Below are 20,561 nucleotides of genomic sequence, written 5' to 3' on the forward strand. Positions count from 1 at the left end.
GGCCCAAGCATGGCTACTGCAATGCCCTCAACAGATGTGAGGAATCAACCTAGCCTTGGTGTTTCTGTGGCAATGCATCCACAGACCACAAAGGCTGGAAACCCCGCCAACGGATGAAATGGACATCAGAAATGAACGAGTTTATCATCTGTACTTACTACGCAATCACAAGACTCGAAACAAACATGACAGCATACAGACAACAACTACACCATAGATTCACACAACAATATCCTCAGTTCACTGTCACCGAACAAAAGGTTGTCGATCAAAAAAGAACAATTATACACAACAATCTTATACCACAAACAACACTTGAACTTATCAAACAACAGGTTGCTGATCAAATACATCACCAGATAGAAACATTTTACATTATTAATGAAGATCATGTAACCTGTCAGGATAATCCATCAACAAGCATTGATAATAGCACATATACAACAACAACCTGATACTACACTAATGATACTACAGGCACTTCCACATTGATCACTGATAACATAGACATAGAATTAGTTAATACGCTCTCACTTATATTTCAGGAAACACTCACTAAATATACAGGTACAGATCCCACACAAACACCACGAATACCAAAAATCAACACGTCAAAGGTAGTAGGGAAAACACTAAATTATGGAAACACTCACTTACTACCAAACTACATTCATTCAATTTCTACACTCGCAGACATTCATACATTAGTTTATATTGGGGCAGTCACAGTAGTGACACACCATAGACTAAAAATACAATCGCACACAGATACACACAAAACACAATTCTATCACAAGCCTGCCTGGCAGAGAAGAATAGAAACACAAATAAATGACATTAGACAGCAATTAGGCAGGATGATACAATACACTAAAAACAACATAACACCTAAATTAAAGAAACAACTCAAAAACATTTTCAAGAAAATCAAAACACACAAAACATGAACATCACAACACACACATTACAGAATACATCGATACACTAAAACAAAAACTCGCAGCCAAAGCACGTAGACTCAAACGATACAAAACATGTACACTACGAAAACAACAAAATAAATTATTCACAAACAATGAAAAACTTTTCTACAGACAAATCAGTACCAAAACAAACACTGATACACAGCACAGTGGCACACCAACAGAAGAAGAACTCACAACTTATTGGTCTTCTCTTTGGTCCAATGCTGTTACACACAATGCTGATGCAGGCTGGATCAAGGAGGAGAACAGAAACTTGCACAACATACCAACTATGCCCTGTGCTGAAATAAACGTACACGACATTCGCTACGCTGTTAACAGAACACACAACTGGAAGACACCTGGTGTAGACTAACATTCACAATTTCTGGTACAAAAAGTTTACATCACTGCACCAGGAACTAGCTAAACATCTAACACACATCATCATCAATCCACAAGACATGCCAAAATTTCTTACTCAGGGCATCACCTACATGAAACCTAAAAACAACAAAACCACAGACCCCACACAATACAGACCAATTACATGTCTTCCAACACTCTACAAATTATTGACATCCTGTATCACAAACAAAATATACAAACAGTAGAAGAACACGACATTCTTACAGAACAACAAAAAGGTTGCCGTAGAAATCACAGGGGATGCAAAGAACGTTACTCATAGATTCAGTCATTCTACGGCAAGCACACAAACAACACAGAAACATACACATGGCATATATAGACTACAGAAAAGCATTCGACAGTGTTCCACACAGTTGGCTGCTACATATTCTACACATGTACAAAATACATCCATCACTCATTGCATTCTTCGAAAACACTATGCAGCACTGGAGAACAACACTACATCTCAGGGTTAGTAACACTTCCATACAAACAAACGAAATATTCATTAGGCGAGGAATTTTTCAAGGAGATTCCTTGAGTCCTCTCTGGTTCTGCCTAGCCCTGAACCCATTATCCAACATGTTAAACAACACGCAATATGGCTACAATATCAGACATGAAAAAACAACACAGTTTACACTGTCACATCTCATGTACATGGATGACATAAAACTTTATGCATCCACACAAAAACAACTTCATCAACTCCTACAAATCACACACTCATACACAAGGACATACAAATGGAGTTTGGCTTAGACAAATGCAAAAAACTACACATAGAAAAAGGAATCCTGAAGAAAGAAAGATTTTGCACTTGGAAATGGAGACGTAATTGAATCCATGGAAGAGGGCGAGTTCTACAAGTATTTAGGATTCCAACAGGCCAAACTAACAGAACATACACAAATAAAGCAAAGATTAATTAAAGAATACCAAAGTAGGTTAAATGCTATTCTGAAAACACAGCTAAATTCAAAACACACAGTTAAAGCAATAAACACATCTGTCATTTCGGTACTCACATACTCTTTTGGAGTTATACATTGGACTCACACAGCAACTCCATTATACATTGGAGTTCCAAAATACATTGGACTCATCTCGAGCAACTCCAAAGGAAAACAAGAACAACACTTACTAAGCATAAACAACATCATCCTAAATCCGCTACAGAAAGATTAACCCTTCCACGTAAAGAAGGCGGACGTGGCCTGATTGACATAGTTAACCTTCACTACAAACAAATACGGTCACTGCGAGAGTTTTTCTACAGGAAACAAGAAACATCACAATTACATAAAGCAGTAACTCTAGCAGACTCAAATAGCACACCATTAAACTTACACTCACATCACATAGACATGACACAACACATAAAAAGCATAGAAACCATCAAGCAATCGTGGGCTTGAAAGGCACTCCATGGCAGGCATCCTTATGACCTGGCCCAGGATTTTGTTGACAAAACTGCGTCAAACAGCTGGTTAGATCGGGGATGCCTCTTTGGGGAGACGGAAGGATTTATGATTGCCATACAGGATCAGGTCATAATTACTAAAAACTACAGAAAACACATACTCAAAGATACAACACTCACAAATGACACATGCAGAAAGTGTCACATCATGCCAGAAACTATACAACACATCACATCTGGGTGCAAGTTCTTGGCACAGACAGATTACTTACATAGACACAATCAAGTAGCAAATATAATACATTAAGAGCTTGCAAAGAAGCACGGATTATTAGAAATCCACAAACCATACTACAAGTATATACCACAGACAGTATTGGAAAACAACATGCACAAAATGTACTACGACAGAGCCGTAATCACAAATAGAACAATTTACCACAACAGACCAGACATCACACTCATTGACAAACACAATAAAATCACATACATTATAGACATATCCATTCCAAACACTCACAATGTACAAAACACATGCACTGAAAAAATTAGCAAGTACACAGAACTTGCCCAGGAAATAAGGCATGTGTGGAGGATGGATATGGTGCTTATTGTACCTGTCGTTCTCTCCTGTACAGGTGTGATACCACACACACTACACAAAAGCCTGAGAACATTACAATTGAGTAGAAATACATACATAACACTACAGAAGGCCACTATATTGAATACATGCCACATTGTTAGGAAATTCCTGAATACAGACACTGACACACTTATTTAATTTTAGTTTTGTTTTGGTTGCTATGCCTTGACTCTGGTCTGGCATAGTACACAGCCATCGGTGTGAACTGAGTAAAACCTACTAAACCCAACATAATAATAATATGAATTTCTAAAATGCTTCAATAACACTTGTTAGCATTACTATATATCCTATTTTATCAGTATAGTTTGATTTTTTTATTATGATCATATATTATATGCAATTTACACAGGATAACTAAAATCAATAAACATCTATTTATTTATATTAATAATAATAAATTTTCTAAATTTTTCTCATATTTTTATCTTACAGATATACTGTATTATATTTTATATTTGTAATTGCAACTTTATCTTAATGCTGTGAGTTTTTGTTTTTGAAAGAATTTATAGATAGATTTGATTTTGATTGAAAGTTCAGTGAGGTTTCAGAATATATACAATTTCATGAATTTTTTCTAATTAATAATTCATAGGTTTAATTAATTTGCAGCTTACTTTACCTGTTTGAAATTATATTTAAAGTTTCATGAATTTTCAAATAGCAGCATAATTTATCTGTTATTGAAATAAATTATTTTTAATACTTAAAAATATCATATATATTTTCATAACATTAGTGAACTAATTTCTTAATCATGCCTTTTGATTAATTTCAAAATAATTTGATAATAAACTATATCAATATAAAAGATAAATTTTCTTTGATATATGCAATAATAATAAAAACTAATTACCAATGGTGCTTTTTTGTTATTATAATTATATTTAATTTTAGAAATATAATTGTTATAATATTTCATTTGCATTACTAGATTTATTAAAAATAAAATTTGTTTTTTAAAATTTATAAAACTAAAAAATAAAATATTAATGTCTAACCATTGATTTTATTTTGTTTTATTCAGAGAGATACAAATGTCTGGTATAAAGGTAAGCTAAATTTTTTCTTCCATATAAATTTTTTCATTTAATAATTAATAAATAAAAATTAATGATTTCAGTTTTAGTACTAATTACAATTTTATATATGTTAATGTAAATTATTGATTTTATGTTTTTAAAAAAATCATTGATTAGAAAATTAATAATTACTGTAAGAGAAATTATTTATCAGAAAAATTTAAATTAAATTAAAATTATTTTCACAACATTTACTGAAATTATGAATACTGCACATTTACAAAAATCAATATTGTCTGTATTTCAGACTATAAAATATTAAACACGGAGCAGTTTATTTATTATAAAGGTCAGAACAGATGATAAAAACGACGACAATAAAATTTTTTTAACGATTTCTTCTTACAACTGAGAATAATTTATCCTAGTTATCCGATGTACTGTGCTGATCTTTACGGTTGAGAGTGCTCTGCATTTGCATTTTTCTGGAGAGCGCAGATTATTATTTATTATTTGTTCGTAAATATGATAATTAAGTTAAAAAATATATATTTTAAACGTGATAAATTTTAAAATTATATAAACTGGAGGAAATTTTCAACTATATATTTATCATTATGTATTGATAAATCTCAGTTTTATATAAAAACAATTTCAATAATTTATCACATATGCTCCGATCATGTCCATTAAATTGATAGCCTCATCAGACATATCATTTAGCTATTTACTGCTCTGTTAGATCGATTTTTCTTTTCTTATATTAACTTCTGTGAATGATTATTTTCACGATGATTAAGAAAATAAACATTTGGAATATCATATTACTGTCTACATGTATGAAAATCATTTAAAATTAATAATGCTTGTTTTTATTATTCATCAGCAGTCATGTTGTGTTGAAATCGAAGGCTTGTATTTTATAAGGAACATAAATGTATTTTATTCACTATTAATCAAGCAAGAAATAACATGCTTTTCTGTTTTACTCTTTTCTCAACGACCAATTGAATCCATCACCGATGTTCTACAGGTGTACGATGAAACATTTGAAGAGAAAAATGTGATAGCCTACGCTATATTCAGTTTATTTATGGTATTCGAATGAATTCTAAAAGTTTTTATACTACTTCAATGAGGAAAGTTTTAGTTTATATCTCTCTTAATTTCTTTCAAAAACACGTTTAAAGCTTTTACTAAAACTCCTGACTTATTTTGAAGATGTGAATTTATTTTTCGATTTATGTAAGATATTAGAAAGTTTACCAGTTTCTAAAAATATTAATCTGCCATGTTTATAACTTTTTAAAATTAAATTAGTTTATATTGTAAAATATTTATTGGATCAAAGTACCTGTTATCAATCATAAAATGAATTTTTAAAAAAATTCACTGTCGTTTGATTTAATCTACCGAACTCTTATCAAAAAAATGTCCTATTATAAACAGGATGTCTCTAATCTTGCGGTCAAGTACATGTCACGCCCACTATGCGGGATCTTTATGGTTGACAAAGTGCCCTGGGTCATATATGTTAAATTCTTACCGATCTAACTTTTTATTCTTTTTTTTTAAATCTTTAATAGGAATATTTTGTTTTTTAAATCGTTAATGTAGTTGATAAATTTTTGTATAATACTGTTCGTTATTATATTAAATATTTTCACTATATTGAATACATGCCACATTGTTAGGAAATTCCTGNTGAACTTTTAGTCTTTGAATCATTGACTTTTGATCTAGATTTATTGTCTCTATTGACTGGCTATATAAATAAATTTATATAATATAATGAAATGAAATTACTTTGATCATCAGAAAAAAGTTAAATGGAATGAACAAAAAATGAAAAATTAATTCAAAAATTAGTAAATTATCTTTAGATTACATTTATAGATAAATACATATATACAAGTAACTCCCGTATAACACGAGTATTAACATTACATTTTTGCATTTTTTCTGTTAAATAGTGTTTTATTTAGGCTTATTTCATCTTTAAAAATTAATTCAAAAATTAGTAACGAAGTTCGTATAAATAACTTACTGATTTGAATATAGCTAATAATAAGTAAGTAAAGTACGCGTATTAACATTACATTTGTTTGTGAAATATGTTTACACCTTCACTTAAATAGGCTAAACGTGATTGGGTGGAAGGAATTTTAGAAATGTTATTTCATACGTATACATTTTTGTGAATTGAATGATTTATAAAACACATTTCACAGTTTTAACAAATTGAATGAGTTTTGCATATCAAGAAATACTTATAAAATATCACCAATGCTAGCAAACAAACTGGAATGCCATCATATTTAACGTAACAATATTCATACGATATTTCTAAATTGCCCATATATTATTTTTATGTATAGATACATAGTCTATACATTATGTCCATACGATATTTATAACACTTGATATATCTTGCAATCTTGATATAAGTTGTTGCGTTGATGTGCGGGATTGAAAACAAATAGCTACTACTTAATAGCTTACTATTAAGTAGTTCATTTGAAAATGAGGATATATATAAAAGTTAGAAAAGAACACTATATGGTAAACTATAAATTGTATAGGCCTAAATATTGCGCGTAGAATAACGCGAATTAGAGAACAGGCAGTACAGTACTGTACACTATATTCTTTTTCTAATATTACGAATGCCGATATCAATACACTTCGTTATAAGAGTATGAACTTTTAATATTAAAATTGTTTTCATTTGATCTACACCTTTTTAACCCCTCCCTCCCTTCCAACGTGAACGTCATTTATGGACAATCCCCTCTTCATGTATAGTGTAAAAAAATATCAAAAGCGGTATGAAAACCATCTACTTTTTTCATTTGCAGTCAAATATATAATTTTTGTAATCTATCTTTATCATATATCAATCTCTTTATTCAGTATTATAATTTTTCGTGCAATGCCATAATAATGTTGTAAATGCCAAAAAAGAAACTTTTCAGGAGAGGTAAAAAACATTTTTTCTAATGAATGAATTCATTTAAATTTTACAATAAAAGATAAAAAACTCGCTGGGTTACAAATTCTCTGGAATATCAAAATGATGTAAATATAAGCCACAATGTTTTAAGCGCCAAAAGTCACGTGACTTGCAGTCTGGCACTTTAAACGTTATATTTTCACATAAATTCATCTTAAAAATACAGCCATTTACACTGCCAATATCGCTACAATATTCTTTTGTGGCAGAAAACATTGCATTTAAAATTCAATTCTTCAATAAAACGCATTTATAAAAAAATGGCATTTATAACGGTTATGGCATTGCACACTTCAAATATCTATTTTATGTTAGTCTTTCAAGTGTAAATTTTTAAAGTATATAAAAATTTATTTATTATAATAATAGGTCATTATTTAATGAGAATTTATGATGACTGCACAAAAAGATTGAATATTTCTCCATATGCATTTAATAAAATTCACTATTAGTTCAAAATTTTGTCTTATTTTAGTTCTTGTCATTTTGTCTGGAAAATGTCATTCTTCATTTTAAAGCGATTTGTTGATTCTAAAACTATATCTCTGCTATTAAATTCAATTAATGTTAAAAAAAAGCTTTACGGTGTTTTTTAAATTTGTTTAAAACTCTATTTTTATATGTTTATTAAAGTGCTCAATTTTTGTATTAGTAAAGTATATAAATTATTTCTTTAGGAATTTATAAAAGCAGAATACATATTATTTTTTAATTATTAAAATATCGTATTATATAATTATTATATAAATACATTTATCGATTTATTTAAAATGTTTTAAAGAATAATACTCATAAATTTATTCTTAATTTATTAATCATTAACTTTTCTAATAGTGTATATTAATTTTGCTATTTTTCAATATTTAATAATTAAGCACAAATGCTTTTTGAAAGATTATTTTTTAACAGAAAATATTCGTGACAAAAAAATATAATGTTATAAAAATAAACTCGTTGCAATATATTCTATTAGACATTAAAAACAAAAGAAAATAATCCGAATAAAATATAAGCTGCTATTTTAATGCAACTATTGTCTTGCATTATTTTTTCAAGATTAATGTGCCGTCTGGCAAATCACCGCGAATAAGTTATTTTTCTCAGAAGATATTTCAATTTTAATGTTCGAATACTTAAATGAACATGCGAACAAATAATAAATTTGTGTTTTTATTAAGATATTTTTCATCTGTTATTATTGGAAGAACTCGTAGGAAAAAAGTCATTAATTCTTTTCCCCTCCATTATATTCTATTTATTTTTAAAGCAATGAACTAGTTGGAAACATTTTCTGTAGCGTGTAACCTTGGCATTAATAAAATTCATAGTAAAATTCATCTATATCGAGCCGCGAGTCGTCGCCCTCAATACGGTAGATAAACGGTAGTTGGGCGCATGGGTGGAGAAAAGTAATAACATAATGATTTTATCTCAGTTGGAAATCAATAAAAACTTGAGATACATTCTCGGAGCATGCATTTTTGGTACTTAAAAAGCATTACCTTAATTTTAAAATTCGAATGACGTGCCAACCCAGACAAGATTCAAACTGTAATTGGTTCGGCGATCTGAGACGTCATTTCATTCGAGTCTTCAGACTGGTCATTTGACAAATGATGGAAGTGTCGCGTAAGTACATGTGTATATATTATAGTTTGTTAAATTAAAAAAAAATCGATTTTTGTAATGTGTGTTTAAACGGGTTTAAACGGATTTTTGTTTAAAAAATTAGAATATGTTTTTTAAATCTAGAAGAAAACTGAATAAATTTATATTAATATACTATAACTTCGATTTTCTGTCACGTTTTTAAATATCACTATGTTAAATGTCATCGTCTCTTCGTTTAGTTTTGAAGTTTGAAAGATTTCTGTTCATGAATGTGCATTAATAAATACTCATTTAAACGATTTCTGGAATATGATCGTGTTTATTTTTCACAAATTATTTTCAAACTAATGTTACTTTTTTAATGTCATTTAAATTTCTGCGAAAAATTTTAATATATTGTTATTCTATATCTGTAAAATATCACGTCACGAATTGTGATGAAAATCGAGTTTCTGTTATCTAAATAAATATATTTCCGTGAAAAGTGTATTTTAATTTGAAAGTATCAAAGCAACCTTTCGTTCTGCGAATTGGGTTTTTCGTTTTTTTTTTATAAAAATTCTATATAAATCTTGTAAAACTCAACTTGAATAAAAAGTTATTATTATTTAGTGATGTTTACACACTACTATTCTATACGCATATGAACTTCATTTACAAAACCAATATTGAAATATCTAGATATTTTTATAAAGAATTATAAAGCTAATGATTTAAATAAAATTGAAAATTAAATCTACTTTAAAGTTTCAATATTAAATTGATTTGAAATATTTTTCAAATTTTAGAGCCTTCAAAGTGTATACATACAGTATTATGGTATTTGATTCACATAATTTTTGATTTATAACTAGTATTCATTCATATAAGATCTATAATTATACCCTTTCAAAGCTACATTTAATATTCTATATTTTATAATCAAGGATAGGAAAAGGTCATTATACGTTTTGAGTAATGACTTCTCTTTCAGTTGATATCTTTCACCTGCTATCAGTGGCAATTTTTTATTTTATTTTTTAAAGAAATATATGCAACAAATTGATTTTTCTTTTCGATTTTACGATATTTGATAGGTACGATAATAAAATTTTTTGCGCTTTATTTATTTTATTGATTTAATTATATGAAAATATGATTTTTTTTGATAGATTAGCTGGTAATAAACCTTTATAGTTTTCTTAATTAAAAATTACACAGTAAATATGCATTTTATACAGACTTAACTAGTAAAAAAGTAAACTGTCGTAAGTTTTGCATAAATTGTTGGACAGGTATGTAGCCGGTTCTGACAGCCTCGAGTGTGTTGAACTTCGAAACATGTGTCCTCCACTGGAGGAATGGTGTAATTTTTCATTTGTATGATAGAATAGGGTATCGTACTTGTAAGAAATATAACCACTAGTGAAGTCATTTTCCCATTTGGAATGTTGCCGATCTATATTTATCGTTACTTATCGATATTGGTAGTTAAGGTTTGAATCGCTGTTCGTGGCATTAAATTTATTTCTGTCCCTTTAATTTAGCTTCACTTTGTTACACAATCATTTTGCGTGTTTTACGTACGAGGCGAAAGAAACACATTTGCATATCCGACAGCTTTCTTTTTTATATATTTGTTGTTAGAGAATTAATGGCTTTATTCCGCCGGAAGATAAGGGGAAATGTGTTTGACCTGATTCGATGTCATTGACATCCTTAATTTCAATAACAGAGAAAAAACCAACAAGGTTATCCCGTGACAATTCAAATGTATATATTTTTACTTTTTCCCTCCTGTTTGAACTGTTATTATTTTATTTACAAGCTATTCACATTTGATTTTCCAAATAGTCTTAGTTTAATTATAAAATCTTAAAAGTATTGATGGAAATGTTCATGGCATTCTACATTAATCAATACTTTTGAACTACATAGACGAATCTAGTTAAGCTACAGCTGCCGTTTAACAACTGTATTAGATTAATGAAGTCGTTTAGAAATGTTTTAAACTCGATAGTATATTCTCTTTTAATTTTGTTTAACGTTGGAATTTTACTCCTTTTTACAAATATCGATTAAATATTCTTTAACGATAAATGTTCATTTGATATATCGGTGCTAAAAATATTTGCTGTTTTGTTATTAAAATAGCATTTGCTGCAGTTGGAATATCTTGCCGAAACAAAATTTTAAATATTAAGTTTTTCATATTCATTTTGATTTTTAATAAACATTTAAGGCTTATTAACAACAATAATTTTATAAAATATATTCGAAAATTATTTTTTGTATTTTATCTGTTTAGTTGTTTGATTAAATCTTGATATAATAATGAAATTCGATAAAATTTTAAATGAGATTTTATTTCTTTTGATAAATAAATTTCAACAAATTTCTTAAATTTTGTTAATAAATACAAGAGAAATGAAATTTCGAATTAGATGATTATCCACGGATACTTTAAAAAATAGCTCGCTGAAAAAATTTGATTAGATATAAGAGTATTGTTTTTGAATTGAAAAAAATCATTTCTTCTTATGCTTATTATTAAATACACATTAAGCAATCACTTATAAAAATACGTAAATTATGACGTCTAAATTACATTATGTTAATTTTATATCAATATTTACTAAATATATTAATGATTCTGTTAAATAGGATATAACGAACGTAAACACTCATTTAAATGTAATTTGCGAAATTTTCTAAACACTAAAAAGAAAGTTTTATTGATTAATCCGTTTTGATGGTTGTGCATTGATATTACTGTGAAAATGCCAAAGGTTTTTCCATTATAAGAGAATTAATAATCAGCTTTGGATTTATGTAATAATTGACTCGTTAAGTGGACGATTTTATGTTGTATATAATTTCTTAAGATAAATTAAATTAATGAAATTTGATAGTGTCTCCATTCTTATAATAGAATTAAGTGTCAAATTCAACGGATTATAAGACAAAAGATGTAAAAGATCTGTCATTTTCTGCTGAGGTAAATTATACGGAAAGTAAATTGATGTTAAAAAAAAGTGAAAACGTTTTACTTGTGTCAAATTATAAATGAAGGATCTGAAAGATATTTTTACTGTGTTGCTTATGCCAAAACAGTCTTTTTACAGAATGATAAATGTATCCCGAAAGTAATTACAAATAAAATGATGTAATTAATTATTTCTTGTATTAATGCAAAAATAACAATTAAGATATATATATTCTAAACTAATGCATTCATTCTTAAAAGTAATATTAATAGTAAAAATTTAAAGAGAATAAACTGAATTTTTTTTTAAAATCTGCCTACTGTACAGGCAAATTTGTGTATACTGTACTACTAGTTGATCAGCTTATTAAACATTTACCATATTATGAAACTAAATTTAGTATATGTAATTAACTGGAAACGATGTTATCTATTATTCGCTTAAATTTATTAGCTTATCTAAAATACGATTTAGATTAAGTAATCATTTTTATAATTATTATTTTAAATGGGCCTATCATATTACAACAACATCATTGTTACGAAGTTTTCATGCATAACCTTTACAAAACAATAGCAGTTAGTTATTTTCGTTTTATTTCTTATTGTAAAACAGACATTAAAGTGTTGTTCCTAAATATTTTAAGCGGGATTTGAAGAGTATTTTAATTTATATTTATTACTAAGCTGCCAGTTTGAATAAAAATTTATTGAAATTGAAAATAACTTCATTTTCTCATGATATAGTGCACTACTAAAATTCCTAAACATTGTTCGCGATATACAATGGCGTACAGTACGTTAACAATCGCAACAAAAACCAATACGATCGATTGCGATTAGTCATAGTCGTCATGTGTGCCAAGTTGAACTCGTAAACACGGTTCAAAGTACGAACTACTGTTCCGTATAGAATTAACTTCAATCTGTAACCAGGTGGCAAGAACATTTTTTGATTTATATCATTAATAAATGAATTTAGAAGCAAATCACAATTTTTTTTTTCGAATTTAAGCTAATGTGATATATTAATGTCATCATTTCATTTCTCGAATTTGTTTACAATTCATGTAGTGACACGGTACAAAAGAATGCATACATATCTTCATAAATGTATTTTTCACTTCGTTCCTATCAGAATTCGCCTGGGGATAAAGTTCTGTCTTCTATTCTCTAAGGGAATGAACTTGTTCTTATGGTCGAGTCGATTATAAGAATAGGTATTCGTAATAGTAAATTTCGTAAATTTTTCTGTAGATCGAAACAAAAAAAGAAGAAAAATTGAAACAATTTGTGAAATAATAATAACGGGGAGCAGTGACACGCGTAAAATTACTTAACGCTTTTCATTTGTCATCCTCTTCCGCCATGCCAGCTCACACCGTCCCACCCATGCTTTCGAGTGGTACGGTCTATCCTCGTGGCACAGCTCACTTCTTAGTCAGAGGAAGGGACAAGGGTTGAACGAGTTTTATTCATCGTAGGGAAACGTTCGGTTTGAAAGAGGATATCGTTTCAAGGTGAAAATATGACTAAGGTGAGTAACCGATTCGTAAAATTTACGTGGTAATACCAGTATAGACGTTAAAGAAACCTGTTGCTCGTAACGCACGCGATTTTATAGGAAACGTAACGTCATGGCGGTGACTGTTCCTTTATCGTAGTCGGGCAAAAACTTAAAATATGAAAACGGTTTTTCGGCTTTAGATCGCTAACTACAGACTGTCTTTATAGTTCGGAGAATACCAGTTCACTTGTGTTTTGTCGTTCTAACAGTTTATAGTCGATTGTTTTATAGATAGCGATCTTTAGACAAAGAGACTTTAGTCTATAATCTCCCTATCGCAATCGCTAACACATTTCTCAAAGATTAAATTTCAAATTCTCCGTAATATGAAATATAATATTAACGAAATAAACACGGTCAAAATATTGATTTCTAAAAAGAATTTAAAAATTGAACCGATTAAGCGATTTTGATATACACGTGGTTTAACACAAAGTATTGGTTGCTATCTTTTCATTGTCTGGGCATGCCAAAATGCTGATTGATGGTGTATTATTCATTTAATGTTGAGGTTTTATACTTTATCATTTAACTATATAAATAAAAATCGTAGTAATAAATTTTCAGAAATGTACGCGAATTTTGGAATTTCGCTGAAGATTATGTCGAAGTTTATCTACTTTCTGATAATTTTTATCTATCATATTTCATACAAATAACGATCAGAATTAAATGTATTGACCAATAAATTCTGATTCTTATTCGATCTTTGATTTAAGAAATATTTTCTTTGTCGTTTAGTAATAAATATTTATAACAATTTTTACTTTCTAAATCACATTTTTATTTGTAAAATGCTTTTCATAATCTGCTAGTAAATTTTTATATGCAATTATATAATTTGCAAATTCAATATATGTTTATTTTTCAATTTGTAATGAATATATTTTTGGTCTAGTATATAAGTTCATCTTTTGTTTTAATGTAGAGTAAAAATTTTATTATGTAATGTCCACAGCCATTTATTGTAATAACAAATATCAGAATAAATTATTATATTGAACTTTGTTGTAATAATGAAATTGTTTTCATTTGATATAATGATGATTGTTTTTTCAGATTATAACTAAATGACTGACTTTATGTATTATGAAATCAAACATGTTGACTATTATATTGAATAATAATTCAGTTTCAGTGAAAAAAAGACAGATTGAATAGGCAACCTATAATTTCGTAATTAAAGTACTTATAATGCATATAAATTTGATTTGGTTCATTTTTATTGAAAAATGACTAGAGAATTTGTCAGAAATGCTTACATTGACATCATTATAATAATAATATTTTTAGTTATTACTGCAAAAAAATTAACAAATAGTCTGATCTACTTAGTTGATCTATAGTTCACTATTTTTTTTTTTTTTAATTTATCCCAAAAATTTTTTTGCATTAAATTGTTTTTATGTAAGGATACATAATTTGATCTTTGCTTGTCTCAAAATAGTTTAAGGTCAATTTTTTCATAATAAAATGTGATCATTTTGGTCTGTCTAATAATATCAATGATAGCATTTATTTTGCTTATTAAGTGAAAATGATTGCTATATGAATTTGTACTTATGTGAATATATATCAAAATCAATTCCACTAATCAGTGAAGTTATTTATATATAAGAAGTGATCAAATTTTTTATGCTTAATAGTTTTAGTAATGTTTATAATCCAAAAATAGAAATTAATATAACTGTCAATTGTCATGGAATAACTTTTGAGCCATGGAAATTTGGCTAATTAAGTAATCTGATTTATTACTTAGAATATTAAAGAAAAAGCTGTATTATTGTATTTAATATCTCATTCTGAAGAGAATTATGAGAAGGCTTTAAAAATTCTGTGATTTCAGTCTCACTTGCTGTTTAACAAGAATATTGTATATAATGTGTATTCATTTGGATTGTCTACATTGAAGTTGGAGATTTTTTTCTTACCATATTTCTCTCCATCTATTCAGGCTTTGGAACATTGTTTTATAGGTGCAATGTTAATATGTCAAGTATAAACTTCATTCCCTATTATCATATTAAAGTATAAGCTTAATTTAAGTTTATAGTGGTCCATAATATAATGGAGGTATTTAATTAAAGATCCAGGATTACTATTCAATTATAATTATATGATCTTTGTTGATCTTATGAAATAATTAATCTGGCATATTTTTGGAATTAAAAAGAGAAATTCAAAGTGGAATATTGTAAATATTAATCACGTCAGTAACCTTTGCTTAATTCCAGCATTACAGGTAACCCCCATATAACATGGCACTTCTATAGCAAGGATTCACTCTAACACGGATCGAGAATTCGGTAAAACCCTCGTACAACATGAAATATAATAAAAACTATTAAAAGTGAACTTTATCTAATTTGAAATTAGGGAAATCCCTGTACAACAGTTCAATAAACACGATAATGCATTTAAGTGCGAAAGATACCTTATTTAACATTTTTCATTTGAGCACATATGTACGGTATTACCTCGACTTACGCGAACCCGGAGTTACGCGATTTTCAAATCTCGTTGATTCGTCTTTTGTTTGAGCGCCACAAAACTCTTGATTACTCACTCCCGCCTCGCTATTGTTCAGCTTACATGTTCGTACATGTCGTGCGGAATTGACACACAGCTACAATTTATTTTGTGTTATTTATTTCTGTGTTTGTTATATCTACGGAGACTTGAGAGACTCTATGTGGTGATTTTTTGTAACCGTGAACAAATCAAAAGACGAGATAAGATTAACGAGAACATTTATTAGCTTACATACATCCGACTTGGGTTTTACACAAATTGCGAAATTATACCCGACTTACGCAGATTCGACTTACGCGGTTATTGCTCGGTCCCACCTATCGCGTAAGTTCGGGGTATTACTGTACTATCAGATTTTTCTGCATAATTTTTATGAACTATTAGTTGTACTTAAGTATGTAAATTTTCTTTTCCCGCCTTCTGTCGATACATGTGGTCCTTCTTGAAACTTGTTTCAATGTTGCCAGATCGCGACGCTTCTGCTTTTGATGTTGCCAGATGTTTTTCCCTTGGTTAATAGTGCTTAGTGATGACGAAGAAAACATCGTTTAATTTATATTAATATGTATCACTTCTTAAGAAAATTTTAATAAAGATATTTATCTTAATTATGAAAATATAATAGCATGTTTTTTTAATTTTTGGAACCTAACCCCCCTTTTCTTACTAGTTCTTTGTTTTGTATAACATGGATTCGCATAACACGGCAATTTTTTGGAACACAACTGCTGTTATACGGGGGTTACCTGTAATTTAAAAATGATGTTTTTAAAGTAATACTGGAATTAAGCAAAGGTTACTGATATGTTTTAATATTTTTGAAAGTTATCACATTACTAACATTTTCAGTCGAAGTCTAGGACCTTCCTCAGGTAGTCCTTTTGAAAAAATGATTCCTTCTGGTTCTGGTGGTGATCTATTTTTCATTTGGCTCTAAAGATTCGAATTTTGACTGCTTTTTTTCTATGAATTTTTCTAAAATGTGCACATGCATCTTTTGTTATAATATTGAGTAGTACATAGCTTGCTATGTCTTTTGAAATTTGTTTTTCTTCTTTAAAATTGATTGAAAGGCCTTGGTGCTTGTGTGCACACGTTTAAAGAAATTCATTGAAAGAAAACATTCGAAATTTGAATATGTTGGAGCCAAATGCAAAATAGAATACCACCAGCACTAGAAGGAATCATTTTTCAAAAAGATCCTATCTGAGGAAGGTCCTAGACATGGATTGAAAATATTAGTGATGTGATAACTTTTACAACTATGTACAAAGTGCAATAAGGTTGGTACCTTTTTGTTTCTAATGATATAATTCTCTAAATGCTTCCTTTAGAGGATTGTTTTATTTTTGGAAGCAAGTGTGGTTGACCTATTAATAATAATTGTAGATTATTATTAATAGGTCAACCACCAATTAATTAGTTGATTATGATTAAAATAATTTTATATACTATACTATTATTCACTTAGATTTTACAAATACATGAGCCATTCACAGCTCGGCACATGTATTTGTAAAATCTAAGTGATTTGTACAACATGAAATTATATAACACAGAATTATCTACAGTGTTATAGGGAGTCTACTGTAAAATTTTTTCCCAAAAATTTAAAATAATATATTCAGGACAGTATACACACCAAACTTGAGATTGTCAATTAATGCCAAATGATTGCTGGATTATATCGGGCTATATTACTACTAATGTTGTTAATCAAATGCTAAATAATTTGGCACTAGAGGCGGGTGTTAGGTGCCATATTTTGCTAAATTTAATAATTATAATTAAATTAAAAGGTTATGGGAAGAAAAGAATTGGACTAATAATGATGCTCTTTAGCCAATCACACCTAAGGTTTATTAGCAGTAGTTATGGATTTGGAAGACAATTACAAGCTTTGTAAGTTTTCCAAAGAATAGTAAGAAAATATATCCTGTTCTTGTGGTTATTTAAAGATAATAAAAATTTAAAAACTATTTTTTCAAAAACCACTGATCAAACTCAGCTTTTTATACTTAATGGAATATCAAAAACACATTCTGTTGCTGAGAAACGTTTTATTAAACAAATGCAAATGTTTCCAATGTAATGCAATAGGCCATCTTCAGGGGTAACCGAAAAGGCATTTGAATTTGGTTACACCTGAAGATGGCCTACTGCATTACATGGAAACGTTTGTGTTTGTTTAATAAAATGTTTCTCGGCAACAAAAGGTTTTAAATAGTTCATTAACTATTTTTTCATCAGACACCCATGGGTATTCTAAAACAGCTTAAAGTAGAGGGTGTGTAGCCCCCATAGAGCCATGGTACTGCGTCATGGAGCCAGGAACAAAAGCAGCATTTTGATTAAATAAAATTGCTTTGGATGTAGTGATATTATTATTATATGATAAGGAAAATATTGAAAATAAAAAATGATTATGCAGTGGAATATTACAAAACTATGCAGAGGAAAAATTAGACAAATTTACTTAATGAAACAGTCTTGGGTATACTGTACACAGGAGCTGCAAGTTATAATTGTTGTTCTTAGGACTTCAGTTCAAAGTTTAAAAATTATTGTTCTAAAACAAAAATATCCACATTCTCAGTTTCTCTTGTAGGAAGAACTTGATGTTGAATAGGGTGATCACCTCTATGGGTTTTTGTATCTCATCTCCATGTTCTTAATCTTATAATTTCTCTAGGTTGCATTGAGTTTTAACCCCTTTTACACATACAGGAAAGTAAAAGTATATTAGATGATTTGTAAAAATCTCATCAGTCCTGACACCAGTTAGAACGTGACTATCAGTCCTAACTCATGATGAAATTAATTTATCTCATCTTCTGAGAGGGTAAAGGTATACAACTTGACTGGAATTTTAGGAGAGTTTATTAAATACAAAAATTATTACATGGTTTTTGGGTCATTGACAAAGTTAAGTATAAAAACAATTATCATATGTTAGCAATATATCTAACTATTTATTTCTTAAAATATAACTATAATTACCATTTATACATAAGGGAGTACTTTAAATAAAACTAAGAACAAAACAAGTATTATCAATGAGAATACAAATAAAAGAACTTATAATCTAACCCTTAAACTAGACTAGAGAGTGAGTTTACATAACTATATCATATTATATTACCTGATGTTCACACACATCTGAGGTGGAGAGTTGAGAATTTTTGGAACACACACAGGTTGGAGAACTGGGAGAGGGATGACTAAAGCATTGGATGCTTGGCAAGGGTGCCAAAACCAAAGCGTTGACTAAACATTTGACATCCAGTGCAAATGTCAGGCAAGAGCAATATTGGAAGATGACCTTTCACTTTTTATACTAACCTTCATCCAATATCATCATTGAAATATCATGTCATGCTTAGGACATGAGGAGGAAACCGAGCAGTTGTGCAGATAGATGAGTGAGACATTGTGTGCCCGTAGGGTCGGCACCTCTTTGGCGCCCTGTCAGGAGACCTGAATCTGACACCACCGAGTCTCTGGGGGGCTCGGAAATCGCGACGTTACGTCTAAAGATTCGCGAGCGGTAGCGTGTGAGCGCTTGGATTCGGAGTAGAGGTGAGGAGAGAGACGAGGAAGTGACTCACTCGGACTCCATATGTTCTAACAAAAATTCCATTTTAATAATAAACAAAGAAAATACAGAGATATCGGGCATATTAGCGGACTTAATTATACTATTCCGTTCGAGAGAGAGAGGTTACAACCGAGTTGCGGGTTGATAAATACCTTTCTTTTTCCTAGGTCGCAGATCTGTAGTATGATGACACTCTTGACTCCTCTGAAATGGTCTTTCCACTAGTTCTTGTCCGTTAATTGGATCTCGGAGGTGTGGAAGCACAGAAGTGGGGTGAGATTCTTAAAGAGACATGGTGTTACTTCTGTCACAGTGTTACTTCGAGATTTTGGTGCACGGGTTTTATCCTGGGTTACGGTTTTAATCCGGGGTCACGATTTTAATCCTGGAGGACGACTTTGTCGGGCGGACTTTGGATGACGACTTTTGTAGAGGGACTTCGGATGACGACTGACTTCTGGGTCGTTTTTCTTTTTCCCTTTTTCATTCCTCTTGGGTTTTTTCCATGAGGTCAGGTGATGGCCTTTAACGGTCGCACGTCCAATATGTCTTCTCCATCAAAAGTTCCTGGTGACACATCCCTGACTAACTTGATCCGACTCAACAAGGAACAAACTCTGTGGGAAATAATTTTTATGGCTTTTAGCCTAACTCGATAAAACGTTCGAATTTAACCGATTAAATTTTCTAATAATTAAAATTTAAAATAACACTTTATTGTGGGTCTGTTCGTCCCTCACAATTGTACTCGAACTATCATTTCAGGAGGAACTAAGCTGTTTTTCTCCATGAGTCAGAGGAA

The 20,561-nt window shown here is 29.7% G+C and overlaps 1 long non-coding RNA gene across 1 annotated transcript in view; it reads left to right on the forward strand.

Annotated features, from left to right (window-relative positions):
• The window catches only part of LOC111640287, an 82,385-nt gene that overhangs the window by 27,900 nt on the left and 33,924 nt on the right, over positions 1-20,561 (forward strand). Inside the window, exon 2 of the long non-coding RNA XR_002759249.1 lies at positions 4,479-4,503. This is a non-coding gene — a long non-coding RNA (uncharacterized LOC111640287). The remainder of the gene's footprint in view (positions 1-4,478; positions 4,504-20,561) is intronic.

This window comes from Centruroides sculpturatus, unplaced genomic scaffold, assembly GCF_000671375.1.
Source record: "Centruroides sculpturatus isolate CEXI.00-Female unplaced genomic scaffold, Cexi_2.0 scaffold730, whole genome shotgun sequence".
NCBI lineage: Eukaryota > Metazoa > Arthropoda > Arachnida > Scorpiones > Buthidae > Centruroides > Centruroides sculpturatus.